General features: G+C 46.6%; 6 non-coding genes and 2 pseudogenes across 6 annotated transcripts; all 8 read right to left on the bottom strand.

Annotated features, from left to right (window-relative positions):
* Positions 1–1,271: 1,271 nt before the first annotated feature.
* On the bottom strand, positions 1,272–1,390 carry LOC147104098 (5S ribosomal RNA). The gene has a single exon (XR_015072475.1). It is a non-coding gene; the product is annotated as a 5S ribosomal RNA (ribosomal RNA).
* A 2,427-nt stretch (positions 1,391–3,817) lies between these two features.
* On the bottom strand, positions 3,818–3,936 carry LOC147104099 (5S ribosomal RNA). The gene has a single exon (XR_015072476.1). It is a non-coding gene; the product is annotated as a 5S ribosomal RNA (ribosomal RNA).
* Positions 3,937–6,369: 2,433 nt separating this feature from the next.
* On the bottom strand, positions 6,370–6,488 carry LOC147104100 (5S ribosomal RNA). The gene has a single exon (XR_015072477.1). It is a non-coding gene; the product is annotated as a 5S ribosomal RNA (ribosomal RNA).
* Positions 6,489–8,919: 2,431 nt separating this feature from the next.
* Positions 8,920–9,038, bottom strand: LOC147104101 (5S ribosomal RNA). The gene has a single exon (XR_015072478.1). It is a non-coding gene; the product is annotated as a 5S ribosomal RNA (ribosomal RNA).
* Positions 9,039–11,463: 2,425 nt separating this feature from the next.
* Positions 11,464–11,582, bottom strand: LOC147104102 (5S ribosomal RNA). Its single transcript, XR_015072479.1, has one exon. It is a non-coding gene; the product is annotated as a 5S ribosomal RNA (ribosomal RNA).
* Positions 11,583–14,015: 2,433 nt separating this feature from the next.
* On the bottom strand, positions 14,016–14,134 carry LOC147104103 (5S ribosomal RNA). The gene has a single exon (XR_015072480.1). It is a non-coding gene; the product is annotated as a 5S ribosomal RNA (ribosomal RNA).
* Positions 14,135–16,567: 2,433 nt separating this feature from the next.
* LOC147104104 (5S ribosomal RNA) lies at positions 16,568–16,686 on the bottom strand (annotated as a pseudogene).
* Positions 16,687–19,119: 2,433 nt separating this feature from the next.
* Positions 19,120–19,238, bottom strand: LOC147104105 (5S ribosomal RNA; annotated as a pseudogene).
* Between the last annotated feature and the right edge of the window lie 1,463 nt (positions 19,239–20,701).

Genomic DNA, 20,701 nt, shown 5'->3' on the forward strand with positions numbered 1-20,701 from the left:
AGTGCATGTCCACAGATCCCTGAAGGTAGCAGGACAGGTAGATAAAGTGGTTAAGCAGGCATACGGGATACTTGCCTTTATTAGCCGAGGCGTAGAATATAAGAGCGGGGAGGTTATGCTTCAACTGTATAAAACACTAGTTAGGCCGCAGCTAGAGTGCCGCGTGCAGTTCTGGTCACCACATTACAAGAAGGATGCGATTGCACTAGAGAAGGTGCAGAGGAGATTTCCGAGGATGTTGCCTGGGCTGGGGAATTTTAGTTATGAGGAAAGATTGGATAGGCTGGGGTTGTTTTCTTTGGAACACAGGAGGCTGAGGCGAGACCTAATTGAGGTGTGTAAAATTATGAGGGGCCGAGATAGAGTGGATAGGAAGGACCTATTTCCCTTAGCAGAAGGGTCAATAATAGATTTCAAGTAATTGGTAGGAGGTTTACAGGGAATTTGAGGAGACATTTTTTCACCCAGTGAATGGTGGGGGTCTGGAATGCACTGCCTGAAAGGGTGGTAGAGGCAGAAACCCTCATCACGTTTAAAAAGTACTTGGATATGCACTTGAACTGCCGTAACCTACAAGGCTACGGACCAAGTGCTGTAAAGTGGGATTTGGGTGGATTGCTCTTTGTCGGCTGGCACGGACAAGATGGGCCGAATGGCCTCCTTCTGTGCTGTAAATTTCTATGATTCTGCCTGATCATGTGACATCTGCCCACACGACTTCTACAAATGTTATTACATTGTAGCCAGGATTGTTTAGTTTCCAATTCCGCCCATTTTGAAGCCAGGTCTCCGTTATAGCTACTATTGCATAACCCCATGTGGCAACTTGCGCCTGCAACTCGTCAATCTTATTTGTAACACTCCTCGCATTAACACACATGCATTTCAACAGCATGCTAGTTGGCTTTGCTTTTTTCCTGAATTTAACTGCTGCTCTTTCTACATTCTTCTTTGTTCTGTTGCTGTTTGTCCCTCCGAGTTTTCTATGCACCTTGTCTCTCCTCTCTGCTGCTGTGTCCTGGTGGCCCTCCGCCAGTGTGTGTATTTTGGCTATCTTATTTTCTTCTTCTGCTTATTTCGGCCCTGTGTCTGGAGCCCCTTGCATTTGTGTAGCAGCAGGAGAATGTGCAGCGAAGAAATGGTCAAAGGAAAGCGAGAGAGAGAGAGAGAGAGAGAGAGAGAGAGAGAGCAGCAAAAAGGATGTTGATTGATTAAGAGCAGTGTGTGCGCGTGTGTGTGCAAAACGTTGAGCAGCCTGTGGCGGCAGCAAAAGCCTACTGCACCTGGTGTTCCCAGGCGGTCTCCCATCCAAGTACTAACCAGGCCTGACTCTGCTTAGCTTCCGAGATCAGACGAGATCGGGCGTATTCAGACTAGTATGGCCGTAGGCATATGCTGGCTGGCTTTCTCTTTACTTAAAGCTGTCGCCCATTTTTTTCTCTTCTTCTACACATTCATACAAGTATTCAACACTCAATTTACATTTACAAGTTTTACTCCTCCCGCAACCCCCCCACCCCCCCTCCACCTCTTCTTGCTGCTCTGCCTCCCACACAAACAAACTACAAGCCCAACCCTTCATTGCCTTCTATTCAAATATTACATCAAATAAACATGCTCAAACACCAAGTCTTAAGGGCTGTAGCATCTTTCAAACTGGACAAATACCCAGGCCCGCATCAAATCTATCCCACACTCTTAAGAGAAGTAAGACACCAAATAGCACAGGCTCTCACCATCATTTTACAATCCTCTCTGGCTACAGGTGTGGTGCCCGACCACTGGAGGACTGCTAACGTGCTACCGTTCTTTCAAAAGGGAGAGAGGGATAGACCGCATAATTACAGGCCAGTCAGCCTAACCTCGGTGGTGGGAAAATTATTGGAAAAAGTTCTGAGGGACAGGAGAAATCTTCATTTAGAAAGACACGGATTAATCAGGGACAGTCAGCATGGATTTCTTAACGGAAGGTCGTGTCTGACTAACGCAATTCAATTTTTCGAGGAGGTAACAAGGAGGGTCGATGAGGGTAGTGCCTTTGATGTAGTCTATATGGATTTTAGCAAGGCTTTTGATAAGGTCCCGCATGCCAGATTGGTCACGAAAGTAAAAGCCCATGGGATCCAAGGCAAAGTGGCAAGTTGGATCCAAAATTGGCTCAGAGGCAGGAAACAAAGGGTAATGGTCGAAGGGTGTCTTTGTGACCGGAAGGCTGTTTCCAGTGGGGTTCCGCAGGGCTCACAGAATCACAGAAACCCCACAGTGCAGATAGAGGCCATTTCGGCCCATCGAGCCTGCACCGACTCAGTACTGGGCCCTTTGCTTTTTCTGGTATATATCAATGATTTGGATTTGAATGTAGGAAGTATGATTAAGAAGTTTGCAGATGATACAAAAATTGGCTGTGTGGTTAATAATGAAACAGAATGCTGTAGACTGCAGGAAGATATCAATGGACTCGTCTAGTGGGCAGAACAGTGGCAAATGGAATTCAGTTGGAATACACAATAAATGGTAGGACACTGAGAAATGCAGAGGATCAGCGGGACCTTGGAGTGCATGTCCACAGATCCCTGAAGGTAGCAGGACAGGTAGATAAAGTGGTTAAGCAGGCATACGGGATACTTGCCTTTATTAGCCGAGGCGTAGAATATAAGAGCGGGGAGGTTATGCTTCAACTGTATAAAACACTAGTTAGGCCGCAGCTAGAGTGCCGCGTGCAGTTCTGGTCACCACATTACAAGAAGGATGCGATTGCACTAGAGAAGGTGCAGAGGAGATTTCCGAGGATGTTGCCTGGGCTGGGGAATTTTAGTTATGAGGAAAGATTGGATAGGCTGGGGTTGTTTTCTTTGGAACACAGGAGGCTGAGGCGAGACCTAATTGAGGTGTGTAAAATTATGAGGGGCCGAGATAGAGTGGATAGGAAGGACCTATTTCCCTTAGCAGAAGGGTCAATAATAGATTTCAAGTAATTGGTAGGAGGTTTACAGGGAATTTGAGGAGACATTTTTTCACCCAGTGAATGGTGGGGGTCTGGAATGCACTGCCTGAAAGGGTGGTAGAGGCAGAAACCCTCATCACGTTTAAAAAGTACTTGGATATGCACTTGAACTGCCGTAACCTACAAGGCTACGGACCAAGTGCTGTAAAGTGGGATTTGGGTGGATTGCTCTTTGTCGGCTGGCACGGACAAGATGGGCCGAATGGCCTCCTTCTGTGCTGTAAATTTCTATGATTCTGCCTGATCATGTGACATCTGCCCACACGACTTCTACAAATGTTATTACATTGTAGCCAGGATTGTTTAGTTTCCAATTCCGCCCATTTTGAAGCCAGGTCTCCGTTATGGCTACTATTGCATAACCCCATGTGGCAACTTGCGCCTGCAACTCGTCAATCTTATTTGTAACACTCCTCGCATTAACACACATGCATTTCAACAGCATGCTAGTTGGCTTTGCTTTTTTCCTGAATTTAACTGCTGCTCTTTCTACATTCTTCTTTGTTCTGTTGCTGTTTGTCCCTCCGAGTTTTCTATGCACCTTGTCTCTCCTCTCTGCTGCTGTGTCCTGGTGGCCCTCCGCCAGTGTGTGTATTTTGGCTATCTTATTTTCTTCTTCTGCTTATTTCGGCCCTGTGTCTGGAGCCCCTTGCATTTGTGTAGCAGCAGGAGAATGTGCAGCGAAGAAATGGTCAAAGGAAAGCGAGAGAGAGAGAGAGAGAGAGAGAGAGCAGCAAAAAGGATGTTGATTGATTAAGAGCAGTGTGTGCGCGTGTGTGTGCAAAACGTTGAGCAGCCTGTGGCGGCAGCAAAAGCCTACTGCACCTGGTGTTCCCAGGCGGTCTCCCATCCAAGTACTAACCAGGCCTGACTCTGCTTAGCTTCCGAGATCAGACGAGATCGGGCGTATTCAGACTAGTATGGCCGTAGGCATATGCTGGCTGGCTTTCTCTTTACTTAAAGCTGTCGCCCATTTTTTTCTCTTCTTCTACACATTCATACAAGTATTCAACACTCAATTTACATTTACAAGTTTTACTCCTCCCGCAACCCCCCCACCCCCCCTCCACCTCTTCTTGCTGCTCTGCCTCCCACACAAACAAACTACAAGCCCAACCCTTCATTGCCTTCTATTCAAATATTACATCAAATAAACATGCTCAAACACCAAGTCTTAAGGGCTGTAGCATCTTTCAAACTGGACAAATACCCAGGCCCGCATCAAATCTATCCCACACTCTTAAGAGAAGTAAGACACCAAATAGCACAGGCTCTCACCATCATTTTACAATCCTCTCTGGCTACAGGTGTGGTGCCCGACCACTGGAGGACTGCTAACGTGCTACCGTTCTTTCAAAAGGGAGAGAGGGATAGACCGCATAATTACAGGCCAGTCAGCCTAACCTCGGTGGTGGGAAAATTATTGGAAAAAGTTCTGAGGGACAGGAGAAATCTTCATTTAGAAAGACACGGATTAATCAGGGACAGTCAGCATGGATTTCTTAACGGAAGGTCGTGTCTGACTAACGCAATTCAATTTTTCGAGGAGGTAACAAGGAGGGTCGATGAGGGTAGTGCCTTTGATGTAGTCTATATGGATTTTAGCAAGGCTTTTGATAAGGTCCCGCATGCCAGATTGGTCACGAAAGTAAAAGCCCATGGGATCCAAGGCAAAGTGGCAAGTTGGATCCAAAATTGGCTCAGAGGCAGGAAACAAAGGGTAATGGTCGAAGGGTGTCTTTGTGACCGGAAGGCTGTTTCCAGTGGGGTTCCGCAGGGCTCACAGAATCACAGAAACCCCACAGTGCAGATAGAGGCCATTTCGGCCCATCGAGCCTGCACCGACTCAGTACTGGGCCCTTTGCTTTTTCTGGTATATATCAATGATTTGGATTTGAATGTAGGAAGTATGATTAAGAAGTTTGCAGATGATACAAAAATTGGCCGTGTGGTTAATAATGAAACAGAATGCTGTAGACTGCAGGAAGATATCAATGGACTCGTCTAGTGGGCAGAACAGTGGCAAATGGAATTCAGTTGGAATACACAATAAATGGTAGGACACTGAGAAATGCAGAGGATCAGCGGGACCTTGGAGTGCATGTCCACAGATCCCTGAAGGTAGCAGGACAGGTAGATAAAGTGGTTAAGCAGGCATACGGGATACTTGCCTTTATTAGCCGAGGCGTAGAATATAAGAGCGGGGAGGTTATGCTTCAACTGTATAAAACACTAGTTAGGCCGCAGCTAGAGTGCCGCGTGCAGTTCTGGTCACCACATTACAAGAAGGATGCGATTGCACTAGAGAAGGTGCAGAGGAGATTTCCGAGGATGTTGCCTGGGCTGGGGAATTTTAGTTATGAGGAAAGATTGGATAGGCTGGGGTTGTTTTCTTTGGAACACAGGAGGCTGAGGCGAGACCTAATTGAGGTGTGTAAAATTATGAGGGGCCGAGATAGAGTGGATAGGAAGGACCTATTTCCCTTAGCAGAAGGGTCAATAATAGATTTCAAGTAATTGGTAGGAGGTTTACAGGGAATTTGAGGAGACATTTTTTCACCCAGTGAATGGTGGGGGTCTGGAATGCACTGCCTGAAAGGGTGGTAGAGGCAGAAACCCTCATCACGTTTAAAAAGTACTTGGATATGCACTTGAACTGCCGTAACCTACAAGGCTACGGACCAAGTGCTGTAAAGTGGGATTTGGGTGGATTGCTCTTTGTCGGCTGGCACGGACAAGATGGGCCGAATGGCCTCCTTCTGTGCTGTAAATTTCTATGATTCTGCCTGATCATGTGACATCTGCCCACACGACTTCTACAAATGTTATTACATTGTAGCCAGGATTGTTTAGTTTCCAATTCCGCCCATTTTGAAGCCAGGTCTCCGTTATAGCTACTATTGCATAACCCCATGTGGCAACTTGCGCCTGCAACTCGTCAATCTTATTTGTAACACTCCTCGCATTAACACACATGCATTTCAACAGCATGCTAGTTGGCTTTGCTTTTTTCCTGAATTTAACTGCTGCTCTTTCTACATTCTTCTTTGTTCTGTTGCTGTTTGTCCCTCCGAGTTTTCTATGCACCTTGTCTCTCCTCTCTGCTGCTGTGTCCTGGTGGCCCTCCGCCAGTGTGTGTATTTTGGCTATCTTATTTTCTTCTTCTGCTTATTTCGGCCCTGTGTCTGGAGCCCCTTGCATTTGTGTAGCAGCAGGAGAATGTGCAGCGAAGAAATGGTCAAAGGAAAGCGAGAGAGAGAGAGAGAGAGAGAGAGAGAGAGAGCAGCAAAAAGGATGTTGATTGATTAAGAGCAGTGTGTGCGCGTGTGTGTGCAAAACGTTGAGCAGCCTGTGGCGGCAGCAAAAGCCTACTGCACCTGGTGTTCCCAGGCGGTCTCCCATCCAAGTACTAACCAGGCCTGACTCTGCTTAGCTTCCGAGATCAGACGAGATCGGGCGTATTCAGACTAGTATGGCCGTAGGCATATGCTGGCTGGCTTTCTCTTTACTTAAAGCTGTCGCCCATTTTTTTCTCTTCTTCTACACATTCATACAAGTATTCAACACTCAATTTACATTTACAAGTTTTACTCCTCCCGCAACCCCCCCACCCCCCCTCCACCTCTTCTTGCTGCTCTGCCTCCCACACAAACAAACTACAAGCCCAACCCTTCATTGCCTTCTATTCAAATATTACATCAAATAAACATGCTCAAACACCAAGTCTTAAGGGCTGTAGCATCTTTCAAACTGGACAAATACCCAGGCCCACATCAAATCTATCCCACACTCTTAAGAGAAGTAAGACACCAAATAGCACAGGCTCTCACCATCATTTTACAATCCTCTCTGGCTACAGGTGTGGTGCCCGACCACTGGAGGACTGCTAACGTGCTACCGTTCTTTCAAAAGGGAGAGAGGGATAGACCGCATAATTACAGGCCAGTCAGCCTAACCTCGGTGGTGGGAAAATTATTGGAAAAAGTTCTGAGGGACAGGAGAAATCTTCATTTAGAAAGACACGGATTAATCAGGGACAGTCAGCATGGATTTCTTAACGGAAGGTCGTGTCTGACTAACGCAATTCAATTTTTCGAGGAGGTAACAAGGAGGGTCGATGAGGGTAGTGCCTTTGATGTAGTCTATATGGATTTTAGCAAGGCTTTTGATAAGGTCCCGCATGCCAGATTGGTCACGAAAGTAAAAGCCCATGGGATCCAAGGCAAAGTGGCAAGTTGGATCCAAAATTGGCTCAGAGGCAGGAAACAAAGGGTAATGGTCGAAGGGTGTCTTTGTGACCGGAAGGCTGTTTCCAGTGGGGTTCCGCAGGGCTCACAGAATCACAGAAACCCCACAGTGCAGATAGAGGCCATTTCGGCCCATCGAGCCTGCACCGACTCAGTACTGGGCCCTTTGCTTTTTCTGGTATATATCAATGATTTGGATTTGAATGTAGGAAGTATGATTAAGAAGTTTGCAGATGATACAAAAATTGGCCGTGTGGTTAATAATGAAACAGAATGCTGTAGACTGCAGGAAGATATCAATGGACTCGTCTAGTGGGCAGAACAGTGGCAAATGGAATTCAGTTGGAATACACAATAAATGGTAGGACACTGAGAAATGCAGAGGATCAGCGGGACCTTGGAGTGCATGTCCACAGATCCCTGAAGGTAGCAGGACAGGTAGATAAAGTGGTTAAGCAGGCATACGGGATACTTGCCTTTATTAGCCGAGGCGTAGAATATAAGAGCGGGGAGGTTATGCTTCAACTGTATAAAACACTAGTTAGGCCGCAGCTAGAGTGCCGCGTGCAGTTCTGGTCACCACATTACAAGAAGGATGCGATTGCACTAGAGAAGGTGCAGAGGAGATTTCCGAGGATGTTGCCTGGGCTGGGGAATTTTAGTTATGAGGAAAGATTGGATAGGCTGGGGTTGTTTTCTTTGGAACACAGGAGGCTGAGGCGAGACCTAATTGAGGTGTGTAAAATTATGAGGGGCCGAGATAGAGTGGATAGGAAGGACCTATTTCCCTTAGCAGAAGGGTCAATAATAGATTTCAAGTAATTGGTAGGAGGTTTACAGGGAATTTGAGGAGACATTTTTTCACCCAGTGAATGGTGGGGGTCTGGAATGCACTGCCTGAAAGGGTGGTAGAGGCAGAAACCCTCATCACGTTTAAAAAGTACTTGGATATGCACTTGAACTGCCGTAACCTACAAGGCTACGGACCAAGTGCTGTAAAGTGGGATTTGGGTGGATTGCTCTTTGTCGGCTGGCACGGACAAGATGGGCCGAATGGCCTCCTTCTGTGCTGTAAATTTCTATGATTCTGCCTGATCATGTGACATCTGCCCACACGACTTCTACAAATGTTATTACATTGTAGCCAGGATTGTTTAGTTTCCAATTCCGCCCATTTTGAAGCCAGGTCTCCGTTATAGCTACTATTGCATAACCCCATGTGGCAACTTGCGCCTGCAACTCGTCAATCTTATTTGTAACACTCCTCGCATTAACACACATGCATTTCAACAGCATGCTAGTTGGCTTTGCTTTTTTCCTGAATTTAACTGCTGCTCTTTCTACATTCTTCTTTGTTCTGTTGCTGTTTGTCCCTCCGAGTTTTCTATGCACCTTGTCTCTCCTCTCTGCTGCTGTGTCCTGGTGGCCCTCCGCCAGTGTGTGTATTTTGGCTATCTTATTTTCTTCTTCTGCTTATTTCGGCCCTGTGTCTGGAGCCCCTTGCATTTGTGTAGCAGCAGGAGAATGTGCAGCGAAGAAATGGTCAAAGGAAAGCGAGAGAGAGAGAGAGAGAGAGAGAGAGAGAGCAGCAAAAAGGATGTTGATTGATTAAGAGCAGTGTGTGCGCGTGTGTGTGCAAAACGTTGAGCAGCCTGTGGCGGCAGCAAAAGCCTACTGCACCTGGTGTTCCCAGGCGGTCTCCCATCCAAGTACTAACCAGGCCTGACTCTGCTTAGCTTCCGAGATCAGACGAGATCGGGCGTATTCAGACTAGTATGGCCGTAGGCATATGCTGGCTGGCTTTCTCTTTACTTAAAGCTGTCGCCCATTTTTTTCTCTTCTTCTACACATTCATACAAGTATTCAACACTCAATTTACATTTACAAGTTTTACTCCTCCCGCAACCCCCCCACCCCCCCTCCACCTCTTCTTGCTGCTCTGCCTCCCACACAAACAAACTACAAGCCCAACCCTTCATTGCCTTCTATTCAAATATTACATCAAATAAACATGCTCAAACACCAAGTCTTAAGGGCTGTAGCATCTTTCAAACTGGACAAATACCCAGGCCCGCATCAAATCTATCCCACACTCTTAAGAGAAGTAAGACACCAAATAGCACAGGCTCTCACCATCATTTTACAATCCTCTCTGGCTACAGGTGTGGTGCCCGACCACTGGAGGACTGCTAACGTGCTACCGTTCTTTCAAAAGGGAGAGAGGGATAGACCGCATAATTACAGGCCAGTCAGCCTAACCTCGGTGGTGGGAAAATTATTGGAAAAAGTTCTGAGGGACAGGAGAAATCTTCATTTAGAAAGACACGGATTAATCAGGGACAGTCAGCATGGATTTCTTAACGGAAGGTCGTGTCTGACTAACGCAATTCAATTTTTCGAGGAGGTAACAAGGAGGGTCGATGAGGGTAGTGCCTTTGATGTAGTCTATATGGATTTTAGCAAGGCTTTTGATAAGGTCCCGCATGCCAGATTGGTCACGAAAGTAAAAGCCCATGGGATCCAAGGCAAAGTGGCAAGTTGGATCCAAAATTGGCTCAGAGGCAGGAAACAAAGGGTAATGGTCGAAGGGTGTCTTTGTGACCGGAAGGCTGTTTCCAGTGGGGTTCCGCAGGGCTCACAGAATCACAGAAACCCCACAGTGCAGATAGAGGCCATTTCGGCCCATCGAGCCTGCACCGACTCAGTACTGGGCCCTTTGCTTTTTCTGGTATATATCAATGATTTGGATTTGAATGTAGGAAGTATGATTAAGAAGTTTGCAGATGATACAAAAATTGGCCGTGTGGTTAATAATGAAACAGAATGCTGTAGACTGCAGGAAGATATCAATGGACTCGTCTAGTGGGCAGAACAGTGGCAAATGGAATTCAGTTGGAATACACAATAAATGGTAGGACACTGAGAAATGCAGAGGATCAGCGGGACCTTGGAGTGCATGTCCACAGATCCCTGAAGGTAGCAGGACAGGTAGATAAAGTGGTTAAGCAGGCATACGGGATACTTGCCTTTATTAGCCGAGGCGTAGAATATAAGAGCGGGGAGGTTATGCTTCAACTGTATAAAACACTAGTTAGGCCGCAGCTAGAGTGCCGCGTGCAGTTCTGGTCACCACATTACAAGAAGGATGCGATTGCACTAGAGAAGGTGCAGAGGAGATTTCCGAGGATGTTGCCTGGGCTGGGGAATTTTAGTTATGAGGAAAGATTGGATAGGCTGGGGTTGTTTTCTTTGGAACACAGGAGGCTGAGGCGAGACCTAATTGAGGTGTGTAAAATTATGAGGGGCCGAGATAGAGTGGATAGGAAGGACCTATTTCCCTTAGCAGAAGGGTCAATAATAGATTTCAAGTAATTGGTAGGAGGTTTACAGGGAATTTGAGGAGACATTTTTTCACCCAGTGAATGGTGGGGGTCTGGAATGCACTGCCTGAAAGGGTGGTAGAGGCAGAAACCCTCATCACGTTTAAAAAGTACTTGGATATGCACTTGAACTGCCGTAACCTACAAGGCTACGGACCAAGTGCTGTAAAGTGGGATTTGGGTGGATTGCTCTTTGTCGGCTGGCACGGACAAGATGGGCCGAATGGCCTCCTTCTGTGCTGTAAATTTCTATGATTCTGCCTGATCATGTGACATCTGCCCACACGACTTCTACAAATGTTATTACATTGTAGCCAGGATTGTTTAGTTTCCAATTCCGCCCATTTTGAAGCCAGGTCTCCGTTATAGCTACTATTGCATAACCCCATGTGGCAACTTGCGCCTGCAACTCGTCAATCTTATTTGTAACACTCCTCGCATTAACACACATGCATTTCAACAGCATGCTAGTTGGCTTTGCTTTTTTCCTGAATTTAACTGCTGCTCTTTCTACATTCTTCTTTGTTCTGTTGCTGTTTGTCCCTCCGAGTTTTCTATGCACCTTGTCTCTCCTCTCTGCTGCTGTGTCCTGGTGGCCCTCCGCCAGTGTGTGTATTTTGGCTATCTTATTTTCTTCTTCTGCTTATTTCGGCCCTGTGTCTGGAGCCCCTTGCATTTGTGTAGCAGCAGGAGAATGTGCAGCGAAGAAATGGTCAAAGGAAAGCGAGAGAGAGAGAGAGAGAGAGAGAGCAGCAAAAAGGATGTTGATTGATTAAGAGCAGTGTGTGCGCGTGTGTGTGCAAAACGTTGAGCAGCCTGTGGCGGCAGCAAAAGCCTACTGCACCTGGTGTTCCCAGGCGGTCTCCCATCCAAGTACTAACCAGGCCTGACTCTGCTTAGCTTCCGAGATCAGACGAGATCGGGCGTATTCAGACTAGTATGGCCGTAGGCATATGCTGGCTGGCTTTCTCTTTACTTAAAGCTGTCGCCCATTTTTTTCTCTTCTTCTACACATTCATACAAGTATTCAACACTCAATTTACATTTACAAGTTTTACTCCTCCCGCAACCCCCCCACCCCCCCTCCACCTCTTCTTGCTGCTCTGCCTCCCACACAAACAAACTACAAGCCCAACCCTTCATTGCCTTCTATTCAAATATTACATCAAATAAACATGCTCAAACACCAAGTCTTAAGGGCTGTAGCATCTTTCAAACTGGACAAATACCCAGGCCCACATCAAATCTATCCCACACTCTTAAGAGAAGTAAGACACCAAATAGCACAGGCTCTCACCATCATTTTACAATCCTCTCTGGCTACAGGTGTGGTGCCCGACCACTGGAGGACTGCTAACGTGCTACCGTTCTTTCAAAAGGGAGAGAGGGATAGACCGCATAATTACAGGCCAGTCAGCCTAACCTCGGTGGTGGGAAAATTATTGGAAAAAGTTCTGAGGGACAGGAGAAATCTTCATTTAGAAAGACACGGATTAATCAGGGACAGTCAGCATGGATTTCTTAACGGAAGGTCGTGTCTGACTAACGCAATTCAATTTTTCGAGGAGGTAACAAGGAGGGTCGATGAGGGTAGTGCCTTTGATGTAGTCTATATGGATTTTAGCAAGGCTTTTGATAAGGTCCCGCATGCCAGATTGGTCACGAAAGTAAAAGCCCATGGGATCCAAGGCAAAGTGGCAAGTTGGATCCAAAATTGGCTCAGAGGCAGGAAACAAAGGGTAATGGTCGAAGGGTGTCTTTGTGACCGGAAGGCTGTTTCCAGTGGGGTTCCGCAGGGCTCACAGAATCACAGAAACCCCACAGTGCAGATAGAGGCCATTTCGGCCCATCGAGCCTGCACCGACTCAGTACTGGGCCCTTTGCTTTTTCTGGTATATATCAATGATTTGGATTTGAATGTAGGAAGTATGATTAAGAAGTTTGCAGATGATACAAAAATTGGCCGTGTGGTTAATAATGAAACAGAATGCTGTAGACTGCAGGAAGATATCAATGGACTCGTCTAGTGGGCAGAACAGTGGCAAATGGAATTCAGTTGGAATACACAATAAATGGTAGGACACTGAGAAATGCAGAGGATCAGCGGGACCTTGGAGTGCATGTCCACAGATCCCTGAAGGTAGCAGGACAGGTAGATAAAGTGGTTAAGCAGGCATACGGGATACTTGCCTTTATTAGCCGAGGCGTAGAATATAAGAGCGGGGAGGTTATGCTTCAACTGTATAAAACACTAGTTAGGCCGCAGCTAGAGTGCCGCGTGCAGTTCTGGTCACCACATTACAAGAAGGATGCGATTGCACTAGAGAAGGTGCAGAGGAGATTTCCGAGGATGTTGCCTGGGCTGGGGAATTTTAGTTATGAGGAAAGATTGGATAGGCTGGGGTTGTTTTCTTTGGAACACAGGAGGCTGAGGCGAGACCTAATTGAGGTGTGTAAAATTATGAGGGGCCGAGATAGAGTGGATAGGAAGGACCTATTTCCCTTAGCAGAAGGGTCAATAATAGATTTCAAGTAATTGGTAGGAGGTTTACAGGGAATTTGAGGAGACATTTTTTCACCCAGTGAATGGTGGGGGTCTGGAATGCACTGCCTGAAAGGGTGGTAGAGGCAGAAACCCTCATCACGTTTAAAAAGTACTTGGATATGCACTTGAACTGCCGTAACCTACAAGGCTACGGACCAAGTGCTGTAAAGTGGGATTTGGGTGGATTGCTCTTTGTCGGCTGGCACGGACAAGATGGGCCGAATGGCCTCCTTCTGTGCTGTAAATTTCTATGATTCTGCCTGATCATGTGACATCTGCCCACACGACTTCTACAAATGTTATTATATTGTAGCCAGGATTGTTTAGTTTCCAATTCCGCCCATTTTGAAGCCAGGTCTCCGTTATAGCTACTATTGCATAACCCCATGTGGCAACTTGCGCCTGCAACTCGTCAATCTTATTTGTAACACTCCTCGCATTAACACACATGCATTTCAACAGCATGCTAGTTGGCTTTGCTTTTTTCCTGAATTTAACTGCTGCTCTTTCTACATTCTTCTTTGTTCTGTTGCTGTTTGTCCCTCCGAGTTTTCTATGCACCTTGTCTCTCCTCTCTGCTGCTGTGTCCTGGTGGCCCTCCGCCAGTGTGTGTATTTTGGCTATCTTATTTTCTTCTTCTGCTTATTTCGGCCCTGTGTCTGGAGCCCCTTGCATTTGTGTAGCAGCAGGAGAATGTGCAGCGAAGAAATGGTCAAAGGAAAGCGAGAGAGAGAGAGAGAGAGAGAGAGAGAGAGAGCAGCAAAAAGGATGTTGATTGATTAAGAGCAGTGTGTGCGCGTGTGTGTGCAAAACGTTGAGCAGCCTGTGGCGGCAGCAAAAGCCTACTGCACCTGGTGTTCCCAGGCGGTCTCCCATCCAAGTACTAACCAGGCCTGACTCTGCTTAGCTTCCGAGATCAGACGAGATCGGGCGTATTCAGACTAGTATGGCCGTAGGCATATGCTGGCTGGCTTTCTCTTTACTTAAAGCTGTCGCCCATTTTTTTCTCTTCTTCTACACATTCATACAAGTATTCAACACTCAATTTACATTTACAAGTTTTACTCCTCCCGCAACCCCCCCACCCCCCCTCCACCTCTTCTTGCTGCTCTGCCTCCCACACAAACAAACTACAAGCCCAACCCTTCATTGCCTTCTATTCAAATATTACATCAAATAAACATGCTCAAACACCAAGTCTTAAGGGCTGTAGCATCTTTCAAACTGGACAAATACCCAGGCCCGCATCAAATCTATCCCACACTCTTAAGAGAAGTAAGACACCAAATAGCACAGGCTCTCACCATCATTTTACAATCCTCTCTGGCTACAGGTGTGGTGCCCGACCACTGGAGGACTGCTAACGTGCTACCGTTCTTTCAAAAGGGAGAGAGGGATAGACCGCATAATTACAGGCCAGTCAGCCTAACCTCGGTGGTGGGAAAATTATTGGAAAAAGTTCTGAGGGACAGGAGAAATCTTCATTTAGAAAGACACGGATTAATCAGGGACAGTCAGCATGGATTTCTTAACGGAAGGTCGTGTCTGACTAACGCAATTCAATTTTTCGAGGAGGTAACAAGGAGGGTCGATGAGGGTAGTGCCTTTGATGTAGTCTATATGGATTTTAGCAAGGCTTTTGATAAGGTCCCGCATGCCAGATTGGTCACGAAAGTAAAAGCCCATGGGATCCAAGGCAAAGTGGCAAGTTGGATCCAAAATTGGCTCAGAGGCAGGAAACAAAGGGTAATGGTCGAAGGGTGTCTTTGTGACCGGAAGGCTGTTTCCAGTGGGGTTCCGCAGGGCTCACAGAATCACAGAAACCCCACAGTGCAGATAGAGGCCATTTCGGCCCATCGAGCCTGCACCGACTCAGTACTGGGCCCTTTGCTTTTTCTGGTATATATCAATGATTTGGATTTGAATGTAGGAAGTATGATTAAGAAGTTTGCAGATGATACAAAAATTGGCCGTGTGGTTAATAATGAAACAGAATGCTGTAGACTGCAGGAAGATATCAATGGACTCGTCTAGTGGGCAGAACAGTGGCAAATGGAATTCAGTTGGAATACACAATAAATGGTAGGACACTGAGAAATGCAGAGGATCAGCGGGACCTTGGAGTGCATGTCCACAGATCCCTGAAGGTAGCAGGACAGGTAGATAAAGTGGTTAAGCAGGCATACGGGATACTTGCCTTTATTAGCCGAGGCGTAGAATATAAGAGCGGGGAGGTTATGCTTCAACTGTATAAAACACTAGTTAGGCCGCAGCTAGAGTGCCGCGTGCAGTTCTGGTCACCACATTACAAGAAGGATGCGATTGCACTAGAGAAGGTGCAGAGGAGATTTCCGAGGATGTTGCCTGGGCTGGGGAATTTTAGTTATGAGGAAAGATTGGATAGGCTGGGGTTGTTTTCTTTGGAACACAGGAGGCTGAGGCGAGACCTAATTGAGGTGTGTAAAATTATGAGGGGCCGAGATAGAGTGGATAGGAAGGACCTATTTCCCTTAGCAGAAGGGTCAATAATAGATTTCAAGTAATTGGTAGGAGGTTTACAGGGAATTTGAGGAGACATTTTTTCACCCAGTGAATGGTGGGGGTCTGGAATGCACTGCCTGAAAGGGTGGTAGAGGCAGAAACCCTCATCACGTTTAAAAAGTACTTGGATATGCACTTGAACTGCCGTAACCTACAAGGCTACGGACCAAGTGCTGTAAAGTGGGATTTGGGTGGATTGCTCTTTGTCGGCTGGCACGGACAAGATGGGCCGAATGGCCTCCTTCTGTGCTGTAAATTTCTATGATTCTGCCTGATCATGTGACATCTGCCCACACGACTTCTACAAATGTTATTACATTGTAGCCAGGATTGTTTAGTTTCCAATTCCGCCCATTTTGAAGCCAGGTCTCCGTTATAGCTACTATTGCATAACCCCATGTGGCAACTTGCGCCTGCAACTCGTCAATCTTATTTGTAACACTCCTCGCATTAACACACATGCATTTCAACAGCATGCTAGTTGGCTTTGCTTTTTTCCTGAATTTAACTGCTGCTCTTTCTACATTCTTCTTTGTTCTGTTGCTGTTTGTCCCTCCGAGTTTTCTATGCACCTTGTCTCTCCTCTCTGCTGCTGTGTCCTGGTGGCCCTCCGCCAGTGTGTGTATTTTGGCTATCTTATTTTCTTCTTCTGCTTATTTCGGCCCTGTGTCTGGAGCCCCTTGCATTTGTGTAGCAGCAGGAGAATGTGCAGCGAAGAAATGGTCAAAGGAAAGCGAGAGAGAGAGAGAGAGAGAGAGAGAGAGAGAGCAGCAAAAAGGATGTTGATTGATTAAGAGCAGTGTGTGCGCGTGTGTGTGCAAAACGTTGAGCAGCCTGTGGCGGCAGCAAAAGCCTACTGCACCTGGTGTTCCCAGGCGGTCTCCCATCCAAGTACTAACCAGGCCTGACTCTGCTTAGCTTCCGAGATCAGACGAGATTGGGCGTATTCAGACTAGTATGGCCGTAGGCATATGCTGGCTGGCTTTCTCTTTACTTAAAGCTGTCGCCCATTTTTTTCTCTTCTTCTACACATTCATACAAGTATTCAACACTCAATTTACATTTACAAGTTTTACTCCTCCCGCAACCCCCCCACCCCCCCTCCACCTCTTCTTGCTGCTCTGCCTCCCACACAAACAAACTACAAGCCCAACCCTTCATTGCCTTCTATTCAAATATTACATCAAATAAACATGCTCAAACACCAAGTCTTAAGGGCTGTAGCATCTTTCAAACTGGACAAATACCCAGGCCCGCATCAAATCTATCCCACACTCTTAAGAGAAGTAAGACACCAAATAGCACAGGCTCTCACCATCATTTTACAATCCTCTCTGGCTACAGGTGTGGTGCCCGACCACTGGAGGACTGCTAACGTGCTACCGTTCTTTCAAAAGGGAGAGAGGGATAGACCGCATAATTACAGGCCAGTCAGCCTAACCTCGGTGGTGGGAAAATTATTGGAAAAAGTTCTGAGGGACAGGAGAAATCTTCATTTAGAAAGACACGGATTAATCAGGGACAGTCAGCATGGATTTCTTAACGGAAGGTCGTGTCTGACTAACGCAATTCAATTTTTCGAGGAGGTAACAAGGAGGGTCGATGAGGGTAGTGCCTTTGATGTAGTCTATATGGATTTTAGCAAGGCTTTTGATAAGGTCCCGCATGCCAGATTGGTCACGAAAGTAAAAGCCCATGGGATCCAAGGCAAAGTGGCAAGTTGGATCCAAAATTGGCTCAGAGGCAGGAAACAAAGGGTAATGGTCGAAGGGTGTCTTTGTGACCGGAAGGCTGTTTCCAGTGGGGTTCCGCAGGGCTCACAGAATCACAGAAACCCCACAGTGCAGATAGAGGCCATTTCGGCCCATCGAGCCTGCACCGACTCAGTACTGGGCCCTTTGCTTTTTCTGGTATATATCAATGATTTGGATTTGAATGTAGGAAGTATGATTAAGAAGTTTGCAGATGATACAAAAATTGGCCGTGTGGTTAATAATGAAACAGAATGCTGTAGACTGCAGGAAGATATCAATGGACTCGTCTAGTGGGCAGAACAGTGGCAAATGGAATTCAGTTGGAATACACAATAAATGGTAGGACACTGAGAAATGCAGAGGATCAGCGGGACCTTGGAGTGCATGTCCACAGATCCCTGAAGGTAGCAGGACAGGTAGATAAAGTGGTTAAGCAGGCATACGGGATACTTGCCTTTATTAGCCGAGGCGTAGAATATAAGAGCGGGGAGGTTATGCTTCAACTGTATAAAACACTAGTTAGGCCGCAGCTAGAGTGCCGCGTGCAGTTCTGGTCACCACATTACAAGAAGGATGCGATTGCACTAGAGAAGGTGCAGAGGAGATTTCCGAGGATGTTGCCTGGGCTGGGGAATTTTAGTTATGAGGAAAGATTGGATAGGCTGGGGTTGTTTTCTTTGGAACACAGGAGGCTGAGGCGAGACCTAATTGAGGTGTGTAAAATTATGAGGGGCCGAGATAGAGTGGATAGGAAGGACCTATTTCCCTTAGCAGAAGGGTCAATAATAGATTTCAAGTAATTGGTAGGAGGTTTACAGGGAATTTGAGGAGACATTTTTTCACCCAGTGAATGGTGGGGGTCTGGAATGCACTGCCTGAAAGGGTGGTAGAGGCAGAAACCCTCATCACGTTTAAAAAGTACTTGGATATGCACTTGAACTGCCGTAACCTACAAGGCTACGGACCAAGTGCTGTAAAGTGGGATTTGGGTGGATTGCTCTTTGTCGGCTGGCACGGACAAGATGGGCCGAATGGCCTCCTTCTGTGCTGTAAATTTCTATGATTCTGCCTGATCATGTGACATCTGCCCACACGACTTCTACAAATGTTATTACATTGTAGCCAGGATTGTTTAGTTTCCAATTCCGCCCATTTTGAAGCCAGGTCTCCGTTATAGCTACTATTGCATAACCCCATGTGGCAACTTGCGCCTGCAACTCGTCAATCTTATTTGTAACACTCCTCGCATTAACACACATGCATTTCAACAGCATGCTAGTTGGCTTTGCTTTTTTCCTGAATTTAACTGCTGCTCTTTCTACATTCTTCTTTGTTCTGTTGCTGTTTGTCCCTCCGAGTTTTCTATGCACCTTGTCTCTCCTCTCTGCTGCTGTGTCCTGGTGGCCCTCCGCCAGTGTGTGTATTTTGGCTATCTTATTTTCTTCTTCTGCTTATTTCGGCCCTGTGTCTGGAGCCCCTTGCATTTGTGTAGCAGCAGGAGAATGTGCAGCGAAGAAATGGTCAAAGGAAAGCGAGAGAGAGAGAGAGAGAGAGAGAGAGAGAGAGCAGCAAAAAGGATGTTGATTGATTAAGAGCAGTGTGTGCGCGTGTGTGTGCAAAACGTTGAGCAGCCTGTGGCGGCAGCAAAAGCCTACTGCACCTGGTGTTCCCAGGCGGTCTCCCATCCAAGTACTAACCAGGCCTGACGCTGCTTAGCTTCCGAGATCAGACGAGATTGGGCGTATTCAGACTAGTATGGCCGTAGGCATATGCTGGCTGGCTTTCTCTTTACTTAAAGCTGTCGCCCATTTTTTTCTCTTCTTCTACACATTCATACAAGTATTCAACACTCAATTTACATTTACAAGTTTTACTCCTCCCGCAACCCCCCCACCCCCCCTCCACCTCTTCTTGCTGCTCTGCCTCCCACACAAACAAACTACAAGCCCAACCCTTCATTGCCTTCTATTCAAATATTACATCAAATAAACATGCTCAAACACCAAGTCTTAAGGGCTGTAGCATCTTTCAAACTGGACAAATACCCAGGCCCGCATCAAATCTATCCCACACTCTTAAGAGAAGTAAGACACCAAATAGCACAGGCTCTCACCATCATTTTACAATCCTCTCTGGCTACAGGTGTGGTGCCCGACCACTGGAGGACTGCTAACGTGCTACCGTTCTTTCAAAAGGGAGAGAGGGATAGACCGCATAATTACAGGCCAGTCAGCCTAACCTCGGTGGTGGGAAAATTATTGGAAAAAGTTCTGAGGGACAGGAGAAATCTTCATTTAGAAAGACACGGATTAATCAGGGACAGTCAGCATGGATTTCTTAACGGAAGGTCGTGTCTGACTAACGCAATTCAATTTTTCGAGGAGGTAACAAGGAGGGTCGATGAGGGTAGTGCCTTTGATGTAGTCTATATGGATTTTAGCAAGGCTTTTGATAAGGTCCCGCATGCCAGATTGGTCACGAAAGTAAAAGCCCATGGGATCCAAGGCAAAGTGGCAAGTTGGATCCAAAATTGGCTCAGAGGCAGGAAACAAAGGGTAATGGTCGAAGGGTGTCTTTGTGACCGGAAGGCTGTTTCCAGTGGGGTTCCGCAGGGCTCACAGAATCACAGAAACCCCACAGTGCAGATAGAGGCCATTTCGGCCCATCGAGCCTGCACCGACTCAGTACTGGGCCCTTTGCTTTTTCTGGTATATATCAATGATTTGGATTTGAATGTAGGAAGTATGATTAAGAAGTTTGCAGATGATACAAAAATTGGCCGTGTGGTTAATAATGAAACAGAATGCTGTAGACTGCAGGAAGATATCAATGGACTCGTCTAGTGGGCAGAACAGTGGCAAATGGAATTCAGTTGGAATACACAATAAATGGTAGGACACTGAGAAATGCAGAGGATCAGCGGGACCTTGGAGTGCATGTCCACAGATCCCTGAAGGTAGCAGGACAGGTAGATAAAGTGGTTAAGCAGGCATACGGGATACTTGCCTTTATTAGCCGAGGCGTAGAATATAAGAGCGGGGAGGTTATGCTTCAACTGTATAAAACACTAGTTAGGCCGCAGCTAGAGTGCCGCGTGCAGTTCTGGTCACCACATTACAAGAAGGATGCGATTGCACTAGAGAAGGTGCAGAGGAGATTTCCGAGGATGTTGCCTGGGCTGGGGAATTTTAGTTATGAGGAAAGATTGGATAGGCTGGGGTTGTTTTCTT

Source organism: Somniosus microcephalus, chromosome 19 (genome assembly GCF_052327205.1).
Source record: "Somniosus microcephalus isolate GS21.2 chromosome 19, FLI_Smic_1.0, whole genome shotgun sequence".
NCBI classification, from domain to species: Eukaryota; Metazoa; Chordata; class Chondrichthyes; order Squaliformes; family Somniosidae; genus Somniosus; species Somniosus microcephalus.